This window comes from Vulpes vulpes, chromosome 12 (genome assembly GCF_048418805.1).
Source record: "Vulpes vulpes isolate BD-2025 chromosome 12, VulVul3, whole genome shotgun sequence".
NCBI classification, from domain to species: domain Eukaryota; kingdom Metazoa; phylum Chordata; class Mammalia; order Carnivora; family Canidae; genus Vulpes; species Vulpes vulpes.
In genome coordinates, this window is record NC_132791.1 from 180,158,628 (window position 1) to 180,186,537 (window position 27,910).

Genomic DNA, 27,910 nt, shown 5'->3' on the forward strand with positions numbered 1-27,910 from the left:
GTTTCTCAAATGCTCCCATTTTCTTTTACTTCCCTCTCAGTTTCCTCTTAACCAGCTGAGTGACAGAAACTCAATGCTGACCACTTCATTAGCTGATGACCTTGTCCCTCTGGCCTTCTGCTCCACTTGCTCTCCTGGGCAGGTTGCCTTACGTCATAAGTTCTTGCTAAAGGTCGGGACCTTGGAGCCATCAGCACTGGGCATGTTGTTTTAATATATATCTGGAGAAATCAGGCCTGTCGGATCGCATTAGGCCCTATTTGCGGAGTGCACGCCAATCCCCACGGTGGAGATGAACTGTTACCTTTGAAATACAATCATGGATAGTTACTGGTGAGTACAGAGGGGGATTATACTCCATCAGTGAGGCCCTTCTAATCTGTCTAGCCCCTCATTGGCAGGGCTGCCCTTCTTCCTCTGCAGAGAAAATCCTCATAAACCCTAGTCTTGGAAAGGGACAAGGCTGAGGGATACAGCATGTTTTTAAAACTAGATGGGTTGATGAACACATGGGGGTCGGCATGGTATGTGATAAGTCAGTGCTGGGGGAGCCCATGGTAAACTGGCACATTGCTCCTGCTAGCTGCTGGTGTGGTGATAAAATTATAAAGTTCTCAGCCACTCCATGTGGAGTGATTACCCTTGGCAGGCCAAAGACGGAGCATTTTATACACATTAGCCCATTTGTCCCTCATAATATCCCTGTGAGGTGGCTACTACCATCAAACCCATTTTATGGATGGAAAAACTGAGGTTCAGAAAAGTCCAGTGATTTGCCCAAATCCACAATGCAAGCAAATGATGGACTAGGACTGACTCCAGAGCTGCTTCCAACCTCCAGGCCACCAGGATTCTCCTGTGATCCTATGTGGTGTCTTCTTTGGGGTGGGATTTTAGAGGGTTTTCAAGAGTACCATACTGTAATTTCCCTTCTAGGGAAGGGCCACAAATACATCACTTGACCCAACAGATTTGTTTAAAAACAGAGTCTGGGACTAAGCCAACCCTTTCTTTTCTTTCTTCTTCGGGATTGGTTTTAAACTCATTCCTACATCCCGTGGGAGTCTGGCTGGACAGATCCCTTGACAGCGGACAGAAATAGCTCTCATAGCCTATTTTTAAGGAAAATGTGATGTTAGAAAATGAGGCAGGAATGGATACCAAGAGGAGAAAAGAACACAGCAAACTTCCAGAGTGCATACCCCAAAAATGCTGAGAGAAGGAGCGGGAATACTGATGGGCTAAAGTTGGGAAAGACATCCTAGGGTGGGTGAAACTGCTTTTCACCTGGCCAGCATATTTCTCTCCTATTCCTTGTGTTTTGCCCATGGCAAGCTCCGCCAGGGAAGGTAAAGTGCTGTTGTCCCGCAGCCATCCCTCTTTTCTGTCTAGAGAAACAGAGCCTGACAAAATGCACACAGAAGTGCCCGCTTGCCTCTTTCCTGGAACCGCAGGGCACAATGCAGAGGTGTCTAGTAACACTGCAATTTCCTTTGAACTGTTTGGTTTTGTTTGGTGCCCTTGTCTGGCAGGTTAGTCTTTTCGACTGAGTTGACTCACCTGGTATAACATTTTCTTTCATTGAGGAACAAGAAGGCTGGAACTCACCTCTCTGATTCCGGCGAAGCTGGACATCATCCAATTGTGCTCACCTAGACTTCTGGAGGCTGTAAATTATATCTTCTGAACTAAGGAAGAGAAGAAAGAACAAAAACACTGTTGGGAAGACAGCGAACCTTCGTAGGCCAAGTGGTTAATGAGCGAGATGATGCTCCCATTCCTCTTCACTTCTTTTTCTTGGGTAAGATTTATATCTATGGTGAGGGTTTATTAAAGTCGTCCCCACCTCGGCCAGCGTTGCAAGCAAACAACATAGCTACTGGGATTCATCCATGTTGATAAGGCTAGAGATTCTTTAACTGAAAAAGCGGTCTTTGAAAATGGAACTCAGGGCAGCCAACCTCGAGATAGCATCTGATATTAATTAGAAACTATACAACGCTTTGAGTTGAACTAAAGAAATATTGGTGGAGGGATCAGGACAAGAATGAGCAAAATCGAAAGTGAAATCCTGTGCTGATTAAAAGTGACTGTGGCCCTCACATTTCTCCCCAGCCTGTCCATCCCAGAAAAAGCATTCCGATGGTGTTAACTACCGAACGCCCGCCTCGCTTCCCATTCCCCTTTCCCTGGGTAGCTGCGGTGCATGGGCTGCCGAGATGTAGCCCTGAACCTATCCATCAAGTCTAGGGAAGAGAGAGTTAGAAAAGCAAACATTATCCAGGATCAATATCTTTACAAATCCAAAGGAAACCCCAGCTCCCGAAGGGTTAAGCCAGGGAAGGAAAAGCCATCAGGCTGTTTAGTGAGCTAATGTTTTTATTGATGGGGGAGGCCTGTAAGTCCCTAACAGGAAAAGTGGGGAAAGTGGCAGGTTGTTTGGCTGGGAGAAGGGAGCAGGGAAGGAACATTATATATTGCATTCTCTCATTCCCCCGCATTCAAAGCCCTGCAACCAACGTAATGCAGAAGACGTTCCGTAACCTTGAATAATATTCAACACAGGGTGTTTTCCTCTCTTATCCCCTCCCAAAGTGGGATCCACATCTTCCCCTAACAATTTTGCTATAATGCACATCTCGGGCTAATGCCTGCACTGAAGAGCACATCTTAATTTAACAACTGTGTTATAAAGCACATCTCAAGCTAACATTCCTAGGATAATCCATATTTCAACCTAACTACCCTGGCATAACACTTCAATCTAATTCCCCCACTGTAAAGTACATTGCAATCTAACACCCTCATATAATGTACATCTCAGTCCATTATTTTGTATTTTGTAAGCCATATTTTGATATGTCTTTTCCATTAAGGAGCAGAACTGTCTGGAGACAATGGCTACCCCTGCGCTGAAAGCTTCCATAGTTCTTACATCGCCCTTTGGTGACAGGCTGCTGATGGATATGCTTCTGAATGTTCACCTTTGCCATCTTGGGTTCAACTCTGGCTTGTTTCTGTACTTCAAGCCTCAAGACTCCTGTTGGGAGTGGGGGTGACTAGGGAGCCCTGCTTGGTCCTGATGGGCCTTCTCTCATGCTAACCAGCAGGGCGGGCCACCTCAAATGATCAGAGTCTACCTCAGGAGAAGGCTGTCTGAGGTCAATGTCAGGGTCAGGGGTCAGGGTGTAGCTGCTGGCTAATAGAGTGTAAGCTAACACTGTTGTCAAATTGCTTGGCTAAACGACAATGCCTGCCTCCTGCTGATGACCTTACCCTGGGGGAGGGGGCTATTGGCTTTATTGGAAACCTGCCAGTCTCAGAGGTGACGGAAGTGGCTGATCACAGCTAAAGACTGTTTGATTGTTGATGGAGAGCCAGTTCTGTGGTTGGTCCTCAACTGAAAGGCCTGCAGAGCTGCTTATTGATGGCTAAGTTTTCCACGTGTGATGGATTTCTCTTCTGCTTTACACGTAGCTGGGTTACAGTTCAGTTGTGGAGGCAGGCTATGGTGGCTCATGGACCTGGATTTTTGGATCTGAGAGCTATGCATAACCAGAGGCTATGCTGTCACTGACTTCTGGCACCAACCTCCGATTGCCAGGTGAATGGGGCTGATGGTTCTTAAAAGGAAACCGATCCAGAATGAATTGAAAATAGATGTAAAAGGTCCTTCAATTCCAAGGCATTTTGGTGCACACGAAGGAAGACAATAAATGTGTGTTCTGGAAGAGATTCAGTACACCAACCATCAATACCTCAGCCTCAAAATTTCAACCTATCCCATGCAGGGGAAGAAATTAAATTTCTTTATCTACTGGTGGCATATAACCAAGCTAGTACTGCCAGTGGATATTTGGAAGAAAATGAGTTTACTGAAGACTTAGAATTCCAAAATTTCTCAGCACAGTATGAATTCAAGAGAGGCAAGTACAAGAGGTAGAGAGTAAAGTATAGAGATGAAAAATGATCTTGACAAAAGACGTATGAATCATGGAGGATCACTACCTAATACACACCCCCAATGCAACCTGGTAAGATAGACAATACATGACTATAAGCATAATTGGGAGAATAGCTTATTGAAATTGCAAGGTTATCCACTTCCCGTGGTAAGCCTTGGGAAAACTCATATAGAAATCCCTAATTTAATAGAGATGTTCGTGAAGTATCTAGGGGGCAGCAAAGTGAGGTTATGATGTGAACTTGACTGCTTTTCCCTAGAGAAGAATCGCCAGTGGGTGACTTATAGATGACCTTCCAGTCTGTCACAAGGCAGCAATGTGGCTTTAAGCCATGTCAATATGGTGTAAGCCTCAGTGTCCTTCTTTGTTAAAGGGAGGGGGGGTCATTCAGTTCACTTTTCATAATTACAATGAGGATCAATTCAGATGGAGAACCAGTAGTAGCAGGTTACCTGACACAAAGTCCACATTCAATACACATTAAACTATGGCATGGACTTTCTGATAGACGACAAGTACTAATAAATATAGGGGTCTTGGACAGTATACCTTTTTTTTTTTTTTTGTGGGCAGGCACGATAACCCCTATTCAAAAAGTTTGGGCAAACTCCACTTGACCACAGGAGGATGGCCTAGACCAGAGGCTACTTTTATAAGTGAGGTGTCATTGGGACCCAGCCACATTCATTCATGTACATACTGTCCATGGCTGCTTTTGTACTGTAACAGCAGAGTTGGGTTGCCATGATACAGTATGGCCTGCAAAGCCTAAAATATTTACTATCAGGCCCTTTAAAGAAAATGTTTGCCTGCCTAAGACTTATACCAATGGAATACTCTTTCTCTCTTTTGTATGAAAACAAAATGTTATGTGGAAATCCTATAACTAAAGTAGGTTCAAGCAGCAAATGCTGAACTCATCCCTGTTTGGCACAAATACTTTACCTTTGGTAGGACTGACTTCTGAAGCAACTCCCCTGGTTCCAGGGGAGCAGTCTGAAGACTATGGACTGGACGATCTCTGGATATTTCTTTAGGGTCTTGGAAACTCAGTCATCTCTTAAGAGATTAGGAAGTGGCACAGTGAATATACTTTCACTTGGCTGAAACTGAGCACTCTTCATTTACTTATTTTTTGGATGGCTCAACTGTGTTATGTTGGGATGTGATGTTACTTAACTTTTCTGTGCCTCCATTTTCTAATTTTAAAAATGAGGATGATATTTGCTATACAACTTGTGATACGGATTAAATGAGATAATATATTTAAAGCACTTGAAACAGGACCTGGCTCACAGCCGGTGCTCAGCTAATGTTAATTACTCTTATAATTGTGGTTATTAATATTCTGGGCCTTCATTTGTGCTGGAGATCATCTCCACATGGTTCTAAATATCTCTAGAGACATTTTCTGCTTATTAATTAACTCAGGTGGTCACTCACTCCACATGTATTTTGTGTGCCCAAGGAATCAGTAAATGAACAGAAGTCTGTGTGGTGCCAGCTGCACATCTGATCTCCTCCTCCTCAGCCACTTTTGGCAGTTTGCGTTGGTGTTTATTGCTACACATCTTCCTCGGAGTTTCAGACTGACATCACTGCTCAAAACAACTTCCTACTACTCCATCTCCGACGGCTCCACAATTAATTTCTCAACTAGCAGTTTGGTTTCAATGCCAACGAAGTAATTAGACCTTTAAGGTTCTTTACTGGGATTTTATCCTGTCAGTGAATGTGAAAGAAACAATAATTATTATTTAATATTTATTGAGTGTCTTCATTGTGATATGTAGAGTCACGGATGTAACCTGCCTTATTGTTGAAGATGACGGCACAGTACAGTCAAGCGTATATTAGGAAGCTAGTTGGACAGTTCTAGAAGTCCCAAATGGGAAGCCTGAGTTCTCCAATCCTGCCATTTGTCACGCTGCTCTACAGAATGGTACATTTTGGGAGTTGAGAAGATCCTAATTTGTTAACCTTAAGCACTTCTTCTAAAGTTTTATTCCAAAATGGTAAATTCCAAAAATGATATCCAGTGATTTCTTCTACCAAATGGAAGGAGCTCCGTGGGGAGCTAGTCGTTGCCAAGAGAAGAATGGAATGGATGCAATCACAAGTGCCAGGGGATGATGACTTGAGACATTTTGACTTGATCCTTCACCCCCAGAGACTCATTCAGGTTGCCAGGACCAAGGTGAGCAGAATGGCATGTAGATGGTATCATTAACTTGGCCTCTAACAATGCCTTTCAGCTGGGGGCTAATGTGGTTCAGTGACCACTAGGTCACTGGTGAGTGGCCTTCAGCAAGTTTCTTCGTCATCCTGAGCCTCAGTTTCCCTAACAGCAAATGAAAATAACAGCAGCTACCACACAGGATTGTTTTGCAGATGAAATAAAAAAATACATAGTAAATAACAGCTGATGTAATTTTAATTAATATTATTATCATAACAGAAAAGAAATAGAGTGCATAGTTCCTGTCTTGGGCTGGCTTATAAAATAGCATGGTACAGACGTAAAAATACATGACATAAACTGGAAAAACATTTGTGCATCTTTATCAAAACAGTGCAAAATCAAATATTAGTTAGGGGTGCCTGGATGAGCAGATGACTCTTGATCTCAGGGTTGTGAGTTCAAGCCCTATGCTGGGTGTGGAGCCTACTTCAAAAAAATACTAGTTAAAAATATTAGTTAAAAGCTTGTGAATATACCCCAAACCATTGCACACTTTGGGTAAATTGCTTGGGATGTAAATTTTACCTCAGTAAAGCTGTTAAGAAATTTAAAAAAGAATGGGCAAACATATGGAGATGTCCTTGGAATGCTGGAAGTGTAGGTATATGCCCTAAGACTGTTCAACTATATTTTAGTATCTAAAAGTGTACAGATAATAATGTTTACGAACTTTTCAATAGAATATATAAAATATGAAACCCATATTTTGGTTTAAAATCCATGGAAAGTTCAGATGCACTACATACACTTTTTTAAATGTATAATATATAGATAGGTGATCAGCTTATTAAGGTGCAATTTATATGTAAGAACTTATAAAATTCACTCACTTTTTAAGTATATGTGAATTTTTAACACTAAAAAAAGAAATATTTTATAAAAAGAGAAGCATATACATCAATATGTATATCCTAAGGGAATTATGTCATTTTAATTGTCCACTTTTTTGTATATCTGCCTTTTCTAAAATTTGTACAATGAATTTATATGCCCTCACATCAGACTTGCTTCTAACACCACGGGGCCATATTCTCCAGAACAGGAACACAACCAGTATCGGTGCACAAGCTAGGCTGAAGGGGAATGCTGAAAGCCTGGAGATCAGCTCAGAGTCTTCTGAAGTAGTAGTACAGGGCCCAGCAGCAATGGCAAGTAGCTCTCAATGTGTGTCCCAAACAAGAGGCAGTGCCTCCTGAGGCCTTGTGTTGAGAAGGATGCAGGGGCTGCCTTCTGGCTCAATGGACGAGGATGTTGGGATTGATCAGTGATATCTGCCATGGGCATAGGAATGAGGCGTGATGGCATCCATGCCACATTATTTCCCATCCCTGAAAGGGGGTGCTTCTTGGGGTTAGCCTAGCCTCATTCTGCAAGTCCCTAAGAAATCAAAACCCTTGTAGGTCAGCCTGAAGTGCCAAGATCTGACAAAACAGACTTGGAGGTCTGATCTGAATTCCTTTAAGTTCCTATGAAAATATTCCAGTCCCCTGGGCTCCTTCATCCAGGATGAATTCCCTCGATAACAGTGGCCACGCTGGGGGACTGCCCAGAGAAATATGAACTTTCTATTTCCAGTATTTTACTGGTCAATAAAGCGGAAAATGCAAGACTGGACAGGATGGTGGAGGGGGCATTGGAACCCGCTAGCTCCTGAGCAGCCCGACTGGGAGTGATGGATGCAGGCTGCTACCTCTGAGAGACAGCTCTCTTTCACTCCAACGGAAGGCATTTTTGAGTATATTCTGGGCACCAAGTAACAGTTCCTATGTTCTGAGTGATGATGAATTCATTCAAACAACAAGTCAAGACCCGGGGTATCACTCAGCTCCAGTCCAGTCATAACAGCTGATAAATATAAAATATAACATACACCCTGGTAGACTTGCTGCTCCTTTTCTTCAATATGCATATTCAAGAATCTCATTCTATTCCTGGCTGTCAGAGATGCTGACAGTCGTGGGGGTTTTCTAGCTTTATCAGGGGAGATTATTTTTTTTAACCCAAATTATTTTCCATTGTAAATGTTTAAATCCATATTAAGTCCAGATTAATGCAGGAAGCAGCTTCAAAGGATATTGACTGGCGGGGTGTTGGGGGGGAGGTGTTGGATAATAATAAATGAAATTGTTAAGGAGGGGACCATCTCAAGAAATATTTTCAATCTAGCAAAAGAGTTGTTTGCATTTAAAAGATGGCTAAAGGAAATCGGTTTCCCAGGGATTGCTGGCCCCTTTCACAAACACCCAAACTTTGTATACAAACCAGGGCCTGGAGCACTTTTTTTTTTTTTTCATGATCAGAATTAATAATGCAGATAAACCCTAAATAAATCAGGATTAGCGTTAACCGCATCTTGAGGTTTAGGATGCTATAGGAAAATGAAAAGAGAAAAAAAAATGGGTTGCCTTGAAAAAACCCCCAAACCTGCCTGGGCTACCGGACAAGGTGAAGAGGGCTGAGGGAGGGAAGAAGGGAATTACAGAGGAGGGAGGACCAGCTGAACTGAGTAATCAAAGACCTTCTCATCGCGGCAGCTCTGGAGATGTGTTCAAAGGCTCTTTCCTGACCACAGGCTGTACAAGGTCACAAGTGAGATGTGGTGTTCTGGGAGGGGGAGGGGTGTCTGGGAGTTTTGGATGGTGTTGCTATTGGGATTTTAGCATCTCCTCAGAAAGCAGGTTCAACTTGCTGGAGGTTCGGGAGGGATCACTGCCCCTTTCCCCCTCCTCCCACACCCTCCTTGCCAAACCAGTGAAGCAAAGGAAACTTCTAGGCTGGATGTGCGTCCTAATCTCCCCCCGGGGAAACAATCACCTCAAGAGTTTCTCCCAGAGCTCTGAATGCAGGCATAGGAATCATTTTTGGACAAATAATTGCACCTTCAAGTGAATTTGAAGGATGCCATTTAGATTCTTTGATGTCTCTGTGTTGGGGGAAGGAAATCAGTGAAAATGATCCCAACCCATGGATTCCAGACTCTGCTCCCTCCTTTTCCTGGCGTGATCCCTAAAGCCTACAGAGGTGGAAGACTGACTCCCTTTCCTCTGGCCACCATTACAGACTTAAGGTTTTATTTAATTTTTATTTTTAAAATTCATTAATTTTTTTGGTGTTTGTTTGCTTTTTAGTAATCCCTACATCCAACATGGGGCCCGAACCCCCGGCCCGGAGATCAAGAGTCAGGGGCACTCTTCCAACTGAGCCAGCCAGGTGCCCCTACAGGCCTAATTTTTAGTAAACACCTCCTAATTCTTGGTAAAGAAAGAAGTATTCTTAACCCCAAAGCACATGATGACAGAGATTTCAGCTGTCAATGTGAAGTGAGGGTTGAGGCTCCCCCTGCAAGAGTGTAAGGCTCCTCCCCACCTCCAGGCCCACGTTGGCTCAGTCTCAGTGGAGCTTTCTCACTTCCCCTTAGCCCTGAACCGCAGCCAACGGGATCTGGGGTCCCTGTGACAGGACTCCCTGCTGTGCCCGCTTCTGCTGGCCCCTCTTTGGGAAAGGCACAGATCTCACTTTTTTGTCTTAATCTTCAAGCAACCAGGCTGGTCTGAGGTTTTTCAGAATTTGGGGAGCTGGGAGAGATCACATCTCCCATCTGTTTCCTGTTCCGTCTTTCAGCGTTTCCTCTTCTCTGTCCTGAACCACTGACAGGGCACACACAGCACCGGACAGTCAGTGGCTCCCTGTCTGCGAAACAACAAGAGTCTGTCCTGACAAGTTTACTATCCTCCTAGGTTTGCCATTCGATCTCCCCCGAGACACACGAAAATGGAAAGAAATTGGTGATGCTGAGGATGGGCGGCTCTTTGCTCCCCCATGGATGTAATTCTTATGTCATCCCTGTGACCATTTGCGGTGACTTGGCTCTAGGTTGAGCACAGAAAAGGCAACATACATTTTAGGGACTCCTGATAGTTGCCATGGTAATCTGAGATTTTGGTAAACAGAAATACATTCTGGGGAAACAGTGTGAGTCAGATCTGAAATGCTCAGCCTTCAGAAAACCTTATAATACTAAAGGTGGGTAAAGAATGGGGGAGATGAGTGCAGTGAAGTCCACTAAAAAAAAAAAAAAAAAAGAAACTGCAAAGTAAGATTATGGAAAGAAAGACGCATGAATACAATCCCAGCATAAAGTGGGATTTTTTTTCAGTTGGCATAGATACCACCACCCCCCTTAAAAAAAGTTCAGATTACTCCAGAGCCAAAATAGCACACATTCAAAGGTGAATAATCCTTAGAGCTTTAGGTTTTCCTGGTTAATAGAAAGGATGTTGTTCCTGCATGTAACTTGGGAGCATCTCCCAGACACAAGGACCCTTGTTTCCAGAGAGAAAGTTGAGTGGAAAGAAAAGTCTCCTCAACCTTCCATGTATACAGAACTGCCCGTGGTGACAAGATGTGGCCCACTTCGGATGGATGCTAGCGGAATAACAACACACGCACACATGTATGGACATGTGTCCACACACGTTCGGGGAAACTTTCTTTTCTGGTTATTATAAGAGCTACTTGACAGGCAGGTGGTTCTCACTTCGAGAAGTGATTTGGAGTACTAAAAAAACTGGGGAGGAGGGTGTTTTCTCTTTCTTTTTTAAAAGATGGTCATTAGAGGGATCCCTGGGTCACGCAGCGGTTTGGTGCCTGCCTTTGGCCCAGGGCACGATCCTGGAGACCCAGGAGCGAATCCCACGTCGGGCTCCCGGTGCATGGAGCCTGCTTCTCCCTTTGCCTGTGTCTCTGCCTCTCTCTCTCTGTGTGTCTCTCATGAATAAATAAATAAAATCTTAAAAAAAAAAAAAAGATGGTCATTAGAGACAACCGACGAGATTGCACAGTATTGAAATGGTTTTTCTGAGAACAATGAACCCATCCCTACTTCAAGGAGACAGTCCCCAGACGGGGAGGGCTGTCTTGAGGGAAGGCTTTGCTTCCCGGCCCTGCCTTCTCAGAGGCCACGTCTCTGGAGCATGACCAGAAGTGGCTGACTCTAAAGTCTAGCCTTTGACAGGAAGGAGAACAAGTTGTGAGTGGGATCATTTGGAAGCCCCAAACGTACTGTGGGGCCCCTCCTTGCCACCCATCCAATTTCCTTTCTTCACCCAACAGATCGTGCGGAGTAGCTCCGAGCTTCTTTGGGCTGCTGGTGACTGTTAAATCCTGGGTTTTCCGTGACAGTTCTTACTTCACATGCCCTCTGCCATTGTCAAAGCTTGCATTGGCTCGGCTCTCAGACATGGGCTTTTGTTCTGGAAACTACAGTGTCTATGGCCAACTCAGACACCAGGACTCATCACAGTTTTCATTCGTGGTTGATGATAAATAAACGTGGAGAAATTAGCCTGGGGGATTTAGGGAAGTTTGGTAAAAAAAAAAAAAAAAAAAAAAAAAAAAAGCCAGTCGGCAAGAAAAATTTTTATCAGGAAGAGATAACAATTATGCCACTTTCCTGCTCCCCCTTTAAAAAAAGGAGCCGAATCACCATCTTTTAGCTGTAGTTCATTATTTCCAATTATACATAATTGAAAACGAGAAAGTTCTTAAAGTTTGAACACTGGTAATTAAATCTGAATTGGATGGGATATTTGTAATTTTAAATGCTTGAATTCTGAGAGGAAAAAACTGTGTAATGTTGTTGGCCAAATAACCCTAGTCATTAAGATTCCTATGGCATTATTTAGTTAGTTGGCTTTTTATAACACCATGAGGTTTGCTGTGGGACATAGAGGAAGCCACTGGCCTCACAAGGGGGGAGAAGCACTTTTTGAGAAGAGCTCTGAGTGAGAGAAGCAGCCCTTCAAATTTCTACTGATAGTTGGCTTTAGCCTGTCTGCCCTCCTTAAGATCAAGGAGCTGAGACAAGTTGAGGAAAATGAACAGAAATGACTGTTTTCGTGAGGCCAATGGAAACCACGTTCAGATCCAGGAAAAGAAAAATGAGACAGGAAAGGGAGGGTCACATTTTTGAAGGAAATCATGCGGTATTTTGGTAATCCTTTGTTGATGAAAAAAAAATTAACAGCGCATTAATTATGTCCTAAGAATGGGGCGTTGCTGGTCTGCATCTTCGGCCTTCCTGACGCTGCGCCAGCAGTTGAAGCACTACCACTGTGTGGAATGGAAACGTGGGCTTCTGTTCCCCCCACTGGGGCCTCCCCGACACACACGGCCAGCACCTCCCAGCGCCTCCCAGCGCCTCCCAGCGCCGAGGCCTGACCCATGAGGAAGTGCGGGAGATAGGAGGCTATTTTACAAGACAAGTAATGACAAACAGAGAGTTTAGGATCTTTATGGGATTGGTAGTGTTCCGGCAATGCAAAGGAATGAAATTGGATATGCCAAGAAAGATGTCTTCCTCCTTCTTCCTTCCTTTCTTCCCTCTTTCCTTCTTTTTCTTCTTCTTTCTCTCTCCTCCTCTTTAAAAGACTTTGTAAAAATCAGTAATACATATTTATGAATTTCTTTCACAACAGCTCAAATATGTGCATTCAGACAAGTACAGCGAAAGCCCACATGGACCCTTATCCTTCCAGATCCTTTAAGCAAGATTAAGCAGACAGTTGCTACTTCCTTTAGAGGAGCATGATATATTAGACAGAGTACAAATGGCCAGACAGTCCCCCTTCCTTCTCTCTGTGCTCTCGGGCAGAGCCTTCCAAGACTGTGGTCTAGCTGTATGACCTTCTTTGGCCAACGGGTCAACGGCGAACGAGGCTTCGAAACTGCTTGAGACCTGAGGCTGGTTCTCTTGCTGCCCTTTGAAACCCCAAGGCCACCATGTGAAGAAGCCCTGGCGAGTCTGTCATGGGGTGGGGAGTCACTTGGGCTGACATTGAGCCCAGCGCAGGAGAACAAGGCCATTCTTGTTTATACCTCGTAGTCAAACCAACTCAGACCTGGTGTGTTGTCCCGCCTACCCACAGAACTGTGAGAAATGATTTACTGTTTTAAGCTACTGAGTTTTGGGGTGGTTGGTTACATGGCAAAAGCTGTGTAACAGACCAGAACCAAGTGCCTTGTTATTTTTCTCTTGTAAGCTTTATTGCAAAGGACATAGTTCCTTAAACACAAGGCATTGTTTGGATTTAGGATTATTAACTATTACACAACGACAGCTCTCCCTTTCTGATTAAGAGTCTTACCAAGTTTTCCTGAGTAGTCATTGTGGTCATTTGCGAAGGTTGCTTCTCGTGTTTGTGGACCATTTTCCTGGGAAGCTATGCTGCTCCTCCCAGCTCTCATGAGCGAGGTCCTAAGGATGAGAACCCCAAGCAAGGCTTGGAAGACATGGCTTTCCATGCCTTTCTCTGTCTCACCTTCCAGGCATTGTTTTCTGTCTCCGAGGCTGGTTAAATAAATCCTTTCTTCCATCCTTGTGTCCTTTATTATTGCTATTCTCATCTTACTTCCTAATTGCATCTTTCTTTTTTTTTAAGATATTATTTATTTGTTCATGAGAGACACACACAGAGAGGCAGAGATATAGGCAGAGGGAGAATCGGGCTCCTCATGGAGAGCCTGAAGTGGGACTTGATCCTAGGACCCTGCGATCACTGCCAAAGGCAGAGGCTCAACCGCTGAGCCACCCAGGTGCCCTGGATTGCATCTTTCAAGTAACATCTCTCTTATTGTGAGTGTAAGAAAGAAATAATATCAACATTGCTTTTCCCTTTTAAGTATAATAGGAATTCTGGCTGTTTGGGGTGGGGGTGGGGGAAGCTATTTGTGGGGATTAAACCTAGACACTCCAAACAATTCTCTCATCTCTAGTCTTCCCTTGTTTCAGTCTATTCTGGATTCTACTTCTGTCCTGCTATTACTTCATTATTTATGTGTCACTTCATTCTGAAAATGCTCACAGTGACTTACTATTGGATGAATCCTTTCATAGCCCTGATCTCAGCTTGCCACTTTCTTGTTCGAAAGTAGGTCCCTATCCACAATGGGTAAAATCCCTGTCCCTTGGAAAGGCATTTAGGGCCTTCCAGAATCTGACCTCACTCTGCTTTACCATGGGGCTTCTTTTTATTCCTCATGTAAACATACTATGGCCAACTTCTCTGAGACAAATTTCCCCCATTGTCTGCATCAGATCCTTCTACTCACCTCTTTACAATCTCAGTTACCTTTTATGGTTAGGCTTAAGTAAGCTCTCTCCTCCGTAAGGGTCTTCAGCCACTGGGGCCCATGGGGCTGTGGTGCTCTTCTGAATTCTTACAGCCTCGAGGGGCTTGGCCACTCATTTGTTATAGATCATGTCCAGCAGGCAGTCAGTTATCATGCTTGTGTCCTTCAGGTCTTCCAGACCTGGTTATATGCTCTGTGTGGAGACTCTATGTCTTCGTATCACCCAAAGTGCCTAGAACGTGTGTGTTTAAGTTTGGTGCACAGTAAACATCTGGCAATGCTTTCATTGGTTTCCAACATTGAGCATGGCATTTCTCAAAGTGTGGTTCATGCCTTCTTGCATCAGAGTGACTTGGGTGCTTGCTAAAAATTCTGTCTCCTGGGCTCCTCCTCGAACCTCTTGAATTTGCCTTTCTGTAGCTGAGGCCCAGGAACCTGCCTGGGGTTCCTGGGGGATTCTTAGGTTCATAAAAGTCTGAGAATCTCTCATTTACTGCAGGTCCCCAAGTGAAAAAATACAACCCATACATGGCCTGGTAGTCTCCTTACCTATTTTTGTAAAACGAAGGGATTCTGAACTCATTGAAACTTCTAGAATCCAGAATGATGATTCTTCAACCGGGGATGGGGGTGACCTCCCCTGAGGAGAAGGATGTGAAAGGGCAGATTTAAGAGGGTAATATAATGGCTATTTAGAAAAAATGCAATTGTTCTTATGATACAGAAACTACAGAAAAGTGGAATGAGATTAAATCACCCTGTTTGCTGTGATGTGCAAAGAGACCTACGGAACCATAAATGTTCATGATCCTAGGATCTTATTCTCCCCTATGTCCCTATGTCCTAGTTAATGTACAGCCCACAGTAGGTTCTCAACACAGTTATTGAATCTGACTGATCCTTTTTTTCTTTCTTTTGGGATTTTTATGTATTTATTTTATTTAAGAAAGAGAGAGAGACAGCATGAGTGTGTTTGGGGGTGGGGAGCAGAGGGAGAGGGAGAGCAAACTTCTTGCTGAGCAGGGAGCTCAACATAGGGCTTGATGCCAGGACCCTGAGATCATGACCTGAGTAAGGCAGATGCTTAACCAGCTGAGCCACCCAGGTGCCCTGACTGAGTGATTCTTACAACTAACTGGAGTTTATAAATGAAGATTATGTATACACATCCTTGATGAGTACATTTAAACACCATGGATGTACGAACTTAATGGCTAAAATGCCTTTATTTTTTTTAGATTTATTGATTAATTTTAGAGACAGAGAGCATGCTGGAGCACAAGCAGGGGGAGGGGCAGAGGGAGAGCAACTCAAGCAGATTCTGTGCTGAGTGCGGAGCCCTATGTGGGGCTCCATCTCACCACCCTGAGATCACAATCTGAGCCGGGCCTAGAGTTAAGACACTCAACTGATTGTGCCACCCAGGTGCTCCATAAGTAATCTGCTTTTAAAATCTATCTGCACATGACACATTTTTTTTGTGTGTGTAGAATTCTTAAACTATAAACTTCTAGATTATATCAAGGGGGGAAAAGTTATATATTACAGATTGCTTTTTGATGAGGATAGCTAAGTTAATTTACTTTTTAAAAATGTTTTTAAAAAAGAGTTTCTTTGAGATATAATTTACAGACCATAAAATTTATCCTTTTAAGGTGGTTTTAGTATTTCACAGGGTTGCTCAACAATAACCATTATTTATTTTTGGAGTTTAAAAACAAGATTTTATTTATTTCAGAGAGAGAGAGACAGAGAGTACGAGATGGGGTAAAAGGCAGAGGGAGAAGCAGACTTCCTGCTGAGCAGGGAGCTGGACTAGGGGCTCAGTTCTGGGACTCCAGGATCCTGACCTGAGCTGAAGGCAGATGCTTAATTGACTGTGCCACTTAGGCACCCCTTGAATATTTTCATCATTCCCTCCCCCTAAACTCCATTCCTATTATCAGTCACTCCACATTCACCCTGACATCACACCTGTCCCCAGCCCCCAGCAACCACTGATCTACTTTCTGTTCTACCTATTTGCCTATTCTAGACACTTCATATAAATGAACTTATATACACAAATGTGGTCTTTTGTGACTTGCTTCTTTTACTTAACATGATGTTTGCCAGGCTCATCCATGTTGTAGTGTGCATCAGCACTCCATTGTTTTTTTTTTTAATGGCCAAGTAATATTTCATTGTATGGATATACCACATTTTGTTTATCCATTTGACTGTTGTTGCACATTTGGTTGTTTCCACTCTTTGGTTATTATGAATAATGCTGCTATCAACATTCCTGTATAGGTTTCTCTGTATATAGATTTTTTACTGTGCATATAAGTTTTCATTTCTCTTGCGTATGCTTAGGAATGGAATCCCTAGGCCATATGTTTGTGTTTAAAGAAATATCGTTGAGTCTTGTGATTTTGACTGCTACTACTACTGCTATTACTAGATGCTAATAACTACTGAGTATTCACTCCGTCCTGAGCCCTCTAGTAAGTTCTTCATATATGTGGTTTCATTTAACCCTCCCCAGATTCCCATTTCAGAAGGGAGTACTGAAGCTTAGAGAGGTTAAGTGACTTACTCAAAGGCTCATAGGTTTGAGTGAGGTGTAACTCTAGGTCCTGCTCTTCTTAACCACTATTCTCCCTGCCGCTGAAGTATCATATTTCCACAAATAAAAATATTTATTTTCAGATGAATCTATATGGGAAACAACAGTGAAGTTGTTATTATTATTCTAAGTTTATGGATAAAAATAAAAGAGTTACCTTCAAAGAATAGTGACTGTCTGTAAATTCAGAGTTACAACTATGTCCTTAGGAAAGAGGCAGGCTACCCATATTCTGGGTCTTCTATGACATTATTCACGCACAGAGCTTAAATTCCTGGAACATGTGGTCTTCAGGTGTTTTCCATAGCTTTTCCTTCAGGATCTGACAGTGATCAGTGGGCAACGTTTCTCTTACAGTCATATGTTTGACGTGCAGATGGCTGTCTCTCCTTCCATAGGGACAACATTTCTCTTTTCCCTGATTTAACTCTTCAGGGCCTTCAGCATGGCTTGGTTGCCTGAGTTAATTCACTCACAATAAATATACAATTTTCCCATGGGATAGTTTAATCTAACAGGTATGTACTGAACCAGGTGCTAGGCTCAGGAGGAATGGGAAGTGGGGCATTACAAACACCTAATTAAGACTCTTGTCCTTGAGGTTCTGACAGTCCAGTTGGGTAGACTACGGAGGCACAAATAAAGATGTTCAACAACAAACTCAGGCTATTAATTAGGAGTTGCAAACTATGGTTCATGGGTCGTACCTGTTTTTGTAAATAAAGCTTTATTGGAAAACAGTCATGCCCATTCATTTATATATTGTCTATGGTGATGTTGTGCTACAATAGCAGAGTTAAGTGGTTATGACAGAGACCGTATGGATCACAAGGGCTAAAATATTTGTTATCCAGACCTTTAGAGGAAAGCCCTCTGACTCCTGGAATAGATAATTAAGTACCAAAGCAAGTGAAAATGACAGCTAATAGTTCAAAAGAGAGAAAATGTAATGTTGCATTTGTATGTCTATGTGCAGGGTGACTTTTTAGAAGAAGCGAGGCTTACTTTGGGCATTAGAAAAGGGTATCACCTGGACAATGAGATGGGAGAAATGCAGTCCTCCAGAGTATGTTGCAATATTCTGCATGAATATAAATACATAAGTTTTAAAAAGTGGTATTATTGATTTTAAGATACATTATTTAATAGAAATTATGTGTCTCATAACAATGATTATATTTCCAAATGTTTTTACTCCCTTGCTTGGAACAGCCTTGTGAGGTAGGCATGGCACAGTGAATCACCCCAGTGTGGCAGCTAAGGGTCAGGAGTCTGGATGAAGCTCTTGCTGGAGGTTGCAGAGCTGCTGGTTTATCCTGAAACTCTAGCAAGCTTCTGGCCTCTATGGGGAACCCATGTGAGAACTGTAATTTGTATCTATATCCAGCAGAGGAAACAATAAGCATTTTGAAATTAAATTCTTGTATTAATTTTTGCATTGGTGTTTCCATTTCCTGAGTCCTCATGTCCTTAAATAATATGAGGCTTTGAGAGGTTGAGTCATGGGTTGACTGTTAGTTTTGACGAAAGGTTATATTTAAATGCTGTCAAGAAAAGTACAACCTGAAGACAGGGATGTGTTCAGCATTCATCCTCTCGAGAGCTTGAGTATCTTAGGTCTTTGAAGGACCAGTTCATCTCAAACCAAAAACAATGTAGCTGACATTACTTGGAATATTTGGAAGATAGCCAACACCTACTGAAGGCTCTCCATGGGCCAGGCTCTCTCATTAACCCCTTATGTGCTTAATCCTCACAAAGACCCCATGAGGAATGTTCTATTATTCCCTGTGATATGCATAAGGCAAATGAGTCACCAGGGTTAAGTTAACATGCTTGAGGTCGGACAGCTAATAAATGTCAGAGCTTGGATTTGACCCCAGGTGGTCGGGCCTTAGAGCTTGCATTCTTATTCACTGCACTGTTAGGTTCCGGGACTCCTTGACAAGCATGGGGGTGTGTAATTTCGAATCATACTCAAGAAGACTGGAACTGAAAAAACACTATGCATCAACTGCAGAGAAAATGACCATCCTCTTCAGTGGGGCAACTGCCAGATTTAGAAAGCTGTGAGCACAGACCTCAAACATCCCCAATAGGTTCTCAGTCCCATGGGTACATCAGAGGGAAGACAGGGAATGCAGGAGGAATACATAATCCATGCTAGAATTATCCCAGCCTGGAGGCAAGACCTGATAGCATCTAGGAGGAAAAATGGAGTTAGATTCTTATTTGGAGACACAGATGAGAAAGGCTCAAGTACAGAAAGTTTTCAATAGGCCTCTGAGAAGAACTGTACAACTCTGCTGGGGCTCCTGGGTCCTTCACATACCACACATGTCCCACTCAGGGCAGTCTCACGCAGCCCCAGCCACACTCCACCTGGTGCCTAGTCTTGTACCCTTGCCTGGCTTTCCCTTCTTTCTGGAGTTGTTATGGAGGAATAAGATACTGATAGAAGACAGTGGCAGACGGGTCCATGGAGAACGCAACCAGACATGGTTAGAAAGTGGAATGTGCCCATCTCCCTCAGAGTGCCTTGGGTCAGTCCCATTAATTTTGAGTCATCAGACCAGACTCAGGGAGGGGCGATCCACTCTGTCTTTTCCCCCCACCCGTCATGACCGAGGCAGCCCAGCTCCAGGACACGGGTGCACATTTCATCAGCTCTCTTAGACAAGTCTTATGAACTGGCTCCTCCAGAGAGTAAGGTTTGAGAATAAAAAAGAACTACCAAAGATATCAAAGAAAAAGTGAAAACCATTTAAGAGAATCAGACAATTTCCAACAATAACACGGATAGTAGAGTCGAAGGTAATTCTATTTTGTACCAGACTGGGGGTATAATACAGAAGAGTACAGTACAATTCAGAATGCCTGGAATACATTAAGGCTGTGGACCTAGTAACAGGCTTATGTAATTTAATGAGCAGAAATATAAGTTATAAAATGAGGATGATAAACTAAGAAACAAGAACATCCCTGAAGGGTTTGGGATGGGCTTTTGAATGATATTGTAGATATTCCTTCAAATTACGGGGAATACAGAGGGTTGTGCTGAACCTAAGTAAATTATTCTCACTCCTCTGTAGCAAATATCAAGGCTTTATCTCAACACTGTTCTCAGCTTGCGCCACCTATTATAAAATAAAAATGGACACACTAAAATGGTCAGAAGTCCACTCGAGAAGTTAGCACAACATGGGGATTTATGGGGTTTCCAATGTTCTGAGAAGCTCAGACGGTGGCCCTCCGAAAGGAGAAGATTCAGGGCTGAGTTATACGGACACAGCAGAAGGTAACTGGGAACAGTTACGATGAGACTCTTCAGAGTGATGGTGAAGTATAAAGAACTTGAGGGTGGCAGTGATTTGGATGATGTGCTTTGACACTTTAAAGAAGGTATAGCAGGACGAAGCCACCAAGAAGGTAGCGAACTCAGTTCAACCAGTGAAGGGAAAGATCCAGAATTGGGTAAGAGCACTAGAGCAAGTCTAACAGGACGGAAGGTAGGAGGTAGCCTGCCGCTTAACTTCCTTTTTAGGGGTAATCTCTTGGGCGCTCCCTCCGAGACGGGGGTGGGGGGGGTGGGGGGGTGGGGGGGGTGGGCACGGGGGGGGGGGGGGGGGACTCAAGAAGGATGTTTTCTCTTTCGAACATTTCAAAAAACTCTTTTCAGCTTTTTTTAGGAAAGGAGGAATAAGGGCATTCATATCTCAAACCACAAGTAACCTTCATGAATATGGCCAGAAATTGAAAGTAAATTTGTTATTATGCTGCTTAAGTGATTTGGGCCTTTTCAGAGTCACCCGAGGACCCTTTGGACAGGGAGACTCTGGACATGATATAAATCCCCACAGCATGAAGTGCATCTGAATGGTGCAGGCCTTCCCATCACTGACAAAGCAATGCGATGCATCACACCCTCATCATGGTCTCCGCGTTCAAAATAGATGCCTGGATGATCAGTCCGACAAATTAGCTCCAAACGACAGCCACAGTTGCTTGCCCATCAGAGGGGTTTTAGTAGCTGTCCTGTGGTCTGCCTTATAAAGACTGTACTGTGAGGGCCAGGGGCTGTTTTAAGAATACTGTTGTGTTGTTCTTATTGCCAGATCGGGGAAAAGAAAAACTGGTTTTGTAAGTGCATTGGCCTTGTGACTTACCTGATAAACAACAGTGAGTAATAAGATTGGAAATTCTCTTAAAAATTTTTGCACATTATTTGGTTACAGTCTCCATATGGCAAGACGGCGAGGGGAGAAAACCTTCCACTCCTCGCCCCCCGCCCCAACCACATATTTAATCCATGCGCTTATGTCAAACTTAATTACAGGACTTTTGGCATAAAATAACAGCCCACATCCTCGGAGAGAAGAACTTAAGCAGTTAATATGTGCGATTGAGTGAAATTGCTTTGCTGAATGTTTATGAGTAACCCAAGACCAGTGAAATGTGCTGATATTTTAACCATTTCAGTGCTGAACTTGGGCCCAGACGCTGTGAAATAAAAAAAAAAAAATTAATTTCCTCTGATCTGCGGTGTATCATATTTCCTGAAACTGAGAGCTTTGGGTAAGACGATTTTATGGCACTTTCACAAATAGGTTTGTGGAGGAAAAACAATAAAGCTGGGACAATTATAGAACTTGTCACCATCCCGCAGAACTGCCGGGATTCAGCTGAACAGAGCACCAAGTTTAAGCTCAGGTCCATTTCTGCAGAAAATCCTCTGGAAAAGCAGAGCCCCCTACAAGGGGCAATCATTTCTGCCTTTGGGTTTTTTCCAACCCCCTTGAACCTATTCAGACATTTCCTTTTTCCATTCATCCCCAATTTAATGTGGATGGTTTTTAAATGTAGAGATTTCTGGGCCTAAGATGATTCTATGTTTCCCATTCCCATCTTTGATAGCATAAACTACTGCCTTTGTTTACACTCTCTTGCCTGAATCATTCACTATAAGACATGTCTCTTTTAGACTAGAGGAACCCCTTAAAATATAAAATTCTGTGTTTAGTTTTCTTCTTTTTTCAATGTCCTTTCTCAAACCAGTGAGATTCAGAGCTACTTTTTACTTCACACTTCCCTTTATTACATTTGTTTCAGAAAATGGCCCTATGACCACCTGCCCCATAACTGCTAGCCTTATAACATTATTGTTTCTGAAGCTTCTCTGCACTTAAATGTTCCACCGAGCCCAAATTCATTTCTCTCTGTTCTCTACAAGCACAATCCACCACCCAGACTTTTGGGGGCATGTTTACTGTTTGTCTCAAGGACAACACACTCCAATTGCATCATCTCTACCAACAAAACATTCTGCAGACTGTTGCAGGGGCCCAGACTGTTCTGTGGGTTTTAGCATTGCTGCCCATCCTGCCTCACATCCTCCCATGAGAGCCTTCTGGTCTCACTTCCGTGACTCTTTGGAGCATTTGTGCCTTTTCATTTCATTGGCTTGCATCTTCCCTTGCTATTTCAAAATGCTCCCGAAAAGCACTTTCTCCCTCATCTGCTTCTCCAAACTTCATTAGGGTCATATTTTATCATTATTTTCAGAACTATTGTTCAGTTCAGCACGTTAGAATCCTAGCCTCGAGAAAGGTGCAATCATGTTATGGTGTTGAGATTAGAGAATATTTGTGAAAGTATCTGGCCCAGTGCCTAGTTCGCAGAAGACATCCTATAAAAGTTAATTCGTTTGTTCCTGGATTCCTTCCTTCATTCAATGTATATTGAGCACTTACTATGTAAATCTACTTTGAATCATGCTAGGTGTTGGGGATTCATATATGAGAGACCCCACATTTGCTAAAAAAGCTCCAGGGAGATGAATGCCATGCTCTGAACACTTTCTACATTTCAAATGCTTCACCTATAGCTTTTCAAACAATTAACTAAGAACCTAGAAGTGATCTACTATTACCTCCTTGTCTTATTTGTGATGCAGGTTATAAATCTGTAGGTTTGAAAGACATACCCACAAAACACTTCTAATCCTTTTTCCTTTTCAGGATTTCAGGTTTATCTTATTTATTTCAGGGAGAGAGAGAGAGAGAGAGAGAGAGCATGAGCTGTGGGGAGGGGCTGAAGGAGAGGGAAACAAGTAGACTCTCTACTGAGCTTGAGGAGTGGGGGCTATATCCCATGAGCCTAAGGTCATGACCTGAGCCAAAATCAAGAGTCGGATGCTCAACTGACTGAGCCACCCAGGCATCCCAAAGCTCTTCTGATCTTGAAGTGACATATTTCAGTAAAATATGAAAGTTAGGCTCAATACCATGGTAACTCATGGGCTCTTGATATCAATGGACTTCTTTACCTACTTCCTATTCATCACTTAAGTCCTAGAAAGTTGCCTTATTAGGGGGGCTTTCCCTGGTTCAGTCAACTGTAAGTTGGGTCCCCTTGGACTTTCTCTTATACTCTGTACCTTTCCTTTGTCATCCTTACTACAATCCGTGGTTATGCATTTATTGCGAGATTATCCCTTTAATGTCTGTCTCCCTCGAGATACTGTAAGCTCCATGATGGTAGAGACCGTGCCCATTTTGGTCAATACCCTATATCCAATCTTTAGCACAAGGCCTGACACAGTGGGCACCCAATAACATTTGTTGAATGATTATTACATGTTGTCACATGGATTATGAAAGTGCAGATTGTCCAAAAAATATTTATTTTTGAAGATTTTATTTATTCATGGGAGACAGAGAGAGAGAGAGAGAGGCAGAGACACAGGCAGAGGGAGAAGCAGGTTGCCTATGGGGTGCCTGATGTGGGGACTCAATCCCAGCCAAAGGCAGAGGCTCAACCACTGAGCCACCCAGGTGCCCCCAAATTTTCATTTTTTACTTTGGAATCAGCTTTGTGGCTTTCTGGAGCATCTAGTTACTTTTATAGAGCTTCTTACTGAGCTATGTGGGAGGTTCCACCAGCTAGTGGTGAAGAGGGGAGGACAGAAGCAATGGGCTGCCTTAGCCCCCAGGACAGCTTTGCTGATGGGAACGGGAGAAGACTCAGCTAGAAGAGGTCAAATATCAGACAAGTCCGGGAGGTGGGAGCACTGGACATGGGAAGAGAGTGACCTCGGTGTCTTCCTGTCCTTACTTCCTGTCTCCCCAGGAAGTGTCAGTCAGAGATTTTCAGGAAAGAGTGTTGTCATGGTAACCCGAACGGCTCTTCCTTTCTAGCCTGTACAGGGACAAGTGCCCTCGTGTGCCCCAGCTGTCCCCGTGCGTGGTGGCAGTCCCTGTGAGGTTTCAGATGCCACAAGGAAAATCCAGAGCAGGCAATGTCTGGGAGGGCAGAACCAACTTCAGCCTGTGGCGAGGACTCAAGCCCAGAATGTAGTGGAGCCTGTTCTTGAACTAATTAAAATTTAATCTGCTGAAGCCATTGTCTTGATAATTTGGGAACCCTCTCTTGACTTTTGCAAGTTACAAAGAATCTCGGAAATAGAGGATGCTATATTTTTGCACTTTTCTCTCTGTGTATTAGGTTTCATACCAAAAAAAGCACTTTTAAAAAAGGGACTGTAGATCGAGTAACCATATGATTTATCATCCAAACTGGGACACTTGGAGAATGAAAAGAAGCGCTATTAATAATTACACAACAGAGGGGACAACAGAGATAAACTGAGCTGTCCTGGGCAAAGTGGGATGTGCAGTTAAGAAAACTGCACTAGGGTCAGGGACAGATCAAATGCATCCCCCAGGCTGTGCGACCGCATGCCTCGGACAGTGCTTGGTATACAGCAGGTGCTCAGTCTTATTAAATAAGTGAAAAAATCCAAAGTCATCCTGGGTATGCTTTCTGATAAGAAACAGATATAGGGTCCATGAAAAATAAGGACAGTACAGCAGACCCAGCAGAGGGACTGCACGGCAAGGGATCCGAGGAATCTGTGTTCCCCCAAAGCGGGCAGGTACACAATGCAGAAATATCCGTGTTGTCTGTGTTTACTCATTCCTAACTGCTAGCAGTTAATTGCCATCTGTTGACACACCCGAGGGGAAATGTGAAGCAGCTCTCCATATTTGCATATGCATTCTCTTCTGCATATTTTGCTAAGGCTCTGTACGTGTCCCAAAGTCCTAAAATCCACACAAGTCTGCTCTAATTTCATAGTATAAGTGTACCTGGTGTCACACTTTGGGGTCTGACCAGCAAAAAAATGGCGTCCCCAGGATTCCCTTGTGGTCAGCCAGAGATGCTGGTTGCAGCCTGGGGCCTGCCCAGACTAGCTAGGCTGCTCTCGTTCCCACCCCTCCTCCTCTCGCCTGCCCGGTCTTTCAGGAAGAGTGAAATGGTCCATTGACCTCTGAGGAGCAAAAGGGCATGTTCAGCTTTTTTAGAGGTTATGGACACTCTGAGTGACACCAGAGCCCAAACCTCCAATGGCAAGGCCAGTGGCACTGGAGAACGGGCCGGGGGAGGCGGGGAGGCCTGGCCAAGTCTCCTCATCTGATGCTAACCTCGCCCTGGAGCTGACCAGATCCGATGCCCTCCTTCCTCCCTGTCTGCTGCGTGCTTCGTCTTCTTCCCATGTCTTGGGAGAGATCCGTCTCCTCTGACAAACTCAAGATTCCAGGCAGAACTTTCCCATGCCACCATGCCTCAAAATAGCCCGCGCCGAGCTGTATTTATAGCCGTGTGAGACTCTAATGGGCCAATTTGTTTGAATTTCCACTGCTTTTGTGTTGAACGTACCCCTCACCCGTGGGCAGTCTCTTCAGGCCTTTATTGTGGGGTGTGTTAGGGTAGAGGGGGCCATGTTCAAGATGGTAGCTGTATAGAGCGCGGGGGCTGTTTTGCATATTTACTGTTCTTTCAAGCCGGTTTTTTGAGAGAGAGAAAGAGACAGAGAAAGAGGTTTCTGTAAGTAGCCCGGACAATGAGAACAAGACCGGCTGTATGCCAAGCACGGGATCCCGGCCAAAACACATATCATTAGCTTGGACCAGCTATAAGCAAGGAAATGAGAAACATATGTTGGAAAGCAAGGTTAGGAGTGAGAGACTATGGGTCAGTGACAGTCACCCTAAAACTTTTCCCTTGTTCTTCAGCTGTGGCCTGGCGGTGTCAAATGTCATTTCAACTGCCTTGATTTCTCATGGTGGGGCGGCCTGTGTGTTTTTTGGTTTTTGTTGTTTTTTTTTTTTCTTCCTCCCCCTGCTGGTTCCTGATGGGAGCTTTTTGGGGGAGGGGAGAGGAGGGCCAGGGGAAGGTTTGTGTGATAGTTTTTCTCAGTTCTGGGAAAATCACAACCTTGTTTCCCGTGATGCTCTCAGAAATTCCTCACTTTCTCTGAAATGACGGTGTCCCTCCGTTTGGGATTTGGACTGGTTCGCGGGGGGAAGAAAGAGGGGGAAGGCTTTGAAAGCATTTCTTGCTGTTTCTTTCTTAAATATAATTAGACGCGCCTCATTACCTCACACTGAAGGACTTTTGTACTTTTTCCGAGCTGTGTTTCCTGAGATCTTCGATGGGCTGCGGCCTGTCGTATCCACTCACATTTGATCATATTAGCAGTTATTTTTCCCGACACCTTTGTCCTCCGTGTCCGCCCTCCCCGAGGTGCCCAGAGTGGGTTCCTGGTCTGGAGCCACACGTGCTGGAGGGCCTGTGCGCCTCGGCCGCCCGGGGCCCCCTCCTCCCCACATTCATCCTTCCAGTTCTCCCCGGACAGGGTGCTAACAAGGCTGTGCTCTCTCCCATTCCGGGGTCAAGACCCCTGTTCTCTATAAAACCCAGATGAAGAACAGTATCGCATGAAAGTCAGAGGCGGTCCCTGGAGAGCCGACTGTGGCTACCGTTCTGCAGCCAGGACAGTTCCAGATGGCCGCCCGGAAAACTCACCAGGCTTCGACGCCCGGCCCTGGCCAAGTCACAAACTGGCCTCCAGGTACCCCCAGCCATTGCCAGTGAAGAAGTGTTGTGGCAGGGAGAGCATGGGGCCGCTGCAGGCCGCCCGGCACAGAGCTGACGGATAGTGCTCCCCAGCGCTCCTCCCCGACCTCTATTCTTTTAAGATTTGGGGAACGGTGTTTGGGTGGAAACCATTTCAAATCATTAAAACATTTGGTCTCTGTTTATCCTCTGCTTCCTTCTTCAGGCCTTGTTCTGAAAATAAACTTTGCTCTTAGTTTCCAGGCTCCTAAAATTCCCCCAGCGAGTGAGTGTCCCGATGGCCTTGGACAGGGTTAATGATTGGCTTGAGGTTAGAGAGACCTGTTTCCCCCAGGTGAGCTGTCTACACGGTTTAGTCTTCTTGGTCTCTTTTGTTTTTCCGTTTTTTTTTTTTTTTTTCTAACTGCAGTTTCTGAATAGCTGGTCTCACGTCTCTGTGTGGAGACTTCTCTGGTTCCAGAAGGAAACCTTTCTTGTTGACTCTTTCTCAATGCTTAGTGGATCAGGAGGGACGTGTGTGCGTATGTGTGTGTGTTATCCATTTAACAAAAAAACATGAGAGAAATTAGGGCAGCCAAACCGCAACATGCAGGCGATGGGTATTTAAGTTTTATACTGACAGCGCGGCAGGATCCTGGTCCGGGGCCTGAAAGTCTTCCAATTTCAAGGAGTCTATTTCTCAACACTCTCTTGGTTCCCTGTCTTTCATAGTAGAAGGCAGCTGGGATTAGGTTTGAGTCCATGTGTTTTCTTTCTGTGTCCTCATTGTTTGGCTGCCTCTCAAATCTCAATGCGGCCAAAACATGCCTCGAATGCACCACTTCCCGCCATCTCCTCTGCCACCCTCCTGGCCCAGCCACCTCTAGTCTTGCCTGGAGACTGAAACACCTTCCAAGTGGACCCTCCACGTCCTGTCTTGCCTCTTTCTGTCTACTCATCAATGAGAGGCCAGAGGGGCGGTTTAAAAACCCAAATCAGAGGAATTGCGCGTCTCTGCTGGAAACTGCAGATCCCTGTCTACTTCTCCCACTTGCTATTGAACCATCC

The 27,910-nt window shown here is 44.1% G+C and overlaps 1 protein-coding gene across 1 annotated transcript in view; it reads right to left on the reverse strand.

Moving 5' to 3' along the window:
- ZFHX3 (zinc finger homeobox 3) overlaps window positions 1–27,910 on the reverse strand; it is a 956,897-nt gene that overhangs the window by 304,716 nt on the left and 624,271 nt on the right. Inside the window, exons 7-8 of the mRNA XM_072731601.1 lie at window positions 14,887–14,977; window positions 1,609–1,688 (exon numbers count right to left, since the gene is read on the reverse strand). The gene's annotated coding sequence lies outside the window, so the exon portion shown is untranslated. The remainder of the gene's footprint in view (window positions 1–1,608; window positions 1,689–14,886; window positions 14,978–27,910) is intronic.